Here is a 2,741-nt window from a genome sequence, read left to right on the forward strand (position 1 = left end):
GGTGGCAACAACTACCCAAACTGCGTAAAAGCAACTTAATGACTGCGGGTATTTCATTTAAAGGTTCGGTGCAATTAGAACGGCATATGTATCTGATAAGAGCAATTTTGCTAACCTTTATGGATGAGTAGACATGTAATTGGGTTGGGGCACAAATACAAATGACAAATGTGAATGTATGATGAACTGTGGGTGTGGAAATCAATGACAGTGGGATATTACTGATGGAAGGTACAATGCATGTGTGTTGGAAATACCAAATAATGGACGATCAGGGGTACTGAACGGATGACTTGGTGCATGCAAGAAGGAACGAATTTTTGCAAGATGAATTCGGCCAGTTTGAGAAATTAATACGATGTGTGTCACAATGCATGAGGTCTTCTGCAAACATACAAGTCATGTACCATATATTACAAATACTTACAGCATAGTGTTGTGTAATATTATGAATCTGTACATTCCTTTAAAAAAGTAGTCAGTAAAATAAACCATACACATATTCCTACAAAATGTCTGATTCGAACAAGATTGAAGCTATTGTTGAAGCTCATGTTGCTCCTGTATTCCAGCAGTTGCAAGCTATCTACGAAAGGCTGAATGAAGTGGACACACGGTTGTCAAGTTTGGAGTGGCAAGTCGGCGCTATCAAGCAGAACGTTGTTTGGCTGACCGATGACAAATTGGCGGCGGACGAAGCGAAGTCTGATAAGACAATGGATGAGGACAGTCAGTCAAACAGTACGGACAACTCTTCAGAAGACGCTGCTGATGATGCAGCAGATATGTAGATTTGATTTTTTTTTTTTTTTTAACCTTCCCTGTAAGCCATGAAAGTTTTGTTTTGGCTGGAGTCATATGTGCTAATGGACTGATATATAACTTACCTACGAAGAGTATTGAGTTTTCATTCATAATGTGGTTTCTTTCATTTTTGAAAATTAATTTTCCCTTTTTTGTAATTAAATTATAAATTAACTTCGGTAACAAAAGCAGCCGTAAATTATATATAGTTACAGTCGCATTCATCCGAACAAGAAACATGCGTAAACAAAATAGTACTAAGTCAGCAGCCACATCGACATGTTTGATCCATGTTTACATTTGACTTGCACTTTGCAGTTGGTCCATATTTACATCGTCCAGCAAAAATAATACTGGGGACCCATAATTAACATCCATATTGAAATCAAAGAATAAAAAATTAGTTAAAGTCCTATTGCCACCCAAATTACTGGCGTACTGGCAGCCCATTCCCATCACTGGCCTAGCTTGTGGCATTGCTCATATGAAGGCACTCCCGGTACTCTGCGATCTTTGCATTATTGACATCCATAACGATGTCAACCAACAACTTATGACGCACAGAGGGAGCGAACTTTGTACACAAAAATCGTAAGACAAATCAGTTAAAATTGCAGGACGTACGAGGAAGGATTTGATTGACAAATGGAAATTAAGCGGTAGAATGTACCTTGTGTGGACCGGGGCTTAAATCAGGTTGCTGCATGAATTTGATGACGAACATCCCACAGTCAAACGTGCTACAAAAATAATTTCACATTAAAGTTGTCGTCAATACGTAATAGGTTCGTTAAGTCAGTCATGCAGCTTAGACATTAATGTGAGGGAGGGATTGTGGATTACTCGTCCAGTTGTTGTACTGGCCTCTCGTCTAACATGCAGCGGTGGAAGCTACGCACGTCTGTAACATAATCATTTCCAAAGTGTAGTTGTAGCAAGTCGTGCATAGTTTCAACCTGTTCCACAAGGTTGAAGTTGGTTTACGTAAAGGATGTTCAAGGTTTTTGTAGTGTTCAGAAATGCACCAGAAGGACATACTAAAATTTTAGCTACATTTAGCTTCGTTTTGTTTGGTCGGTTGGATGGGACTGAGTCGAATAGGTAGGCTACACGGTCCACCATATCAATTTTAACACACAACCAATGCACTCCTCTGTAATTGAAAGGCATGTAAATCTACACGAAAACACAACAGCAGACCTTGTTTAGAGGCCATGCAAACATGTAATGGCTTTCATATTTTCGTTTTAATATAACGGGATGAACATTGATATTACCCTCTGGCATGCATCAATCGCACCAGTGTATCTGTCATGTCCGAAAAATGATGTGACGATATGTTCATGGTGCAGAGGTTGCATATCTTTATTTAGAATCATATCTTTATTTAGAATCATAGTCTGCATGTGTAATGCGTAAAGGTCATTGACGGAAACATTTGTCAAAATATGTCATACACAATACACAACGTAGCTTTGAACACTTACTTACTGACAGATATACGGGAAAGAACCAATCAGTATGCCTCCCGTCATTGTGTAAATCCCTCTGTCGATTAGTCAATTGCACCACCACCAAGTTGATTGGCTGGAACATTGTATGCAAGACACAAGGCAAGTTGATTAGAAAGGTTTCTGAGTTAGGGGTACTGAAAAACGCAGATTCATATTTGTGCAGCCAACACTTACTGTGTCGGATAGCCACGACCCTGGTTTGAGCGTGCGCATGTCACGCCGGGTGCCAACTTCACATGCCCGTCCATGAAGATTCATGGAAACAACAATGTCCCTACAAGCAATAAATGATCCTTAGAACGATAGTTATTTCACAGTGGACTGTCATTGAAAATTTGCAAGTAGTAAATGAAATAATACATTTCATTTTTGCTATCGTCAAATACATAGTGAAGAAGTTTTTGTTCCTCTGCCGATAACAAC

General features: G+C 39.3%; 1 long non-coding RNA gene across 1 annotated transcript; it reads right to left on the reverse strand.

Moving 5' to 3' along the window:
• Positions 1-1,043: 1,043 nt before the first annotated feature.
• Positions 1,044-1,980, reverse strand: LOC145792222 (uncharacterized). Its single transcript, XR_014331612.1, has 3 exons — positions 1,648-1,980; positions 1,475-1,544; positions 1,044-1,378 (listed from the first exon to the last, which is right to left on the reverse strand). It is a non-coding gene; the product is annotated as an uncharacterized LOC145792222 (long non-coding RNA).
• Between the last annotated feature and the right edge of the window lie 761 nt (positions 1,981-2,741).

The sequence above is a fragment of the Camellia sinensis genome, chromosome 6 (assembly GCF_055761805.1).
Source record: "Camellia sinensis isolate YWXY chromosome 6, ASM5576180v1, whole genome shotgun sequence".
NCBI classification, from domain to species: Eukaryota; Viridiplantae; Streptophyta; class Magnoliopsida; order Ericales; family Theaceae; genus Camellia; species Camellia sinensis.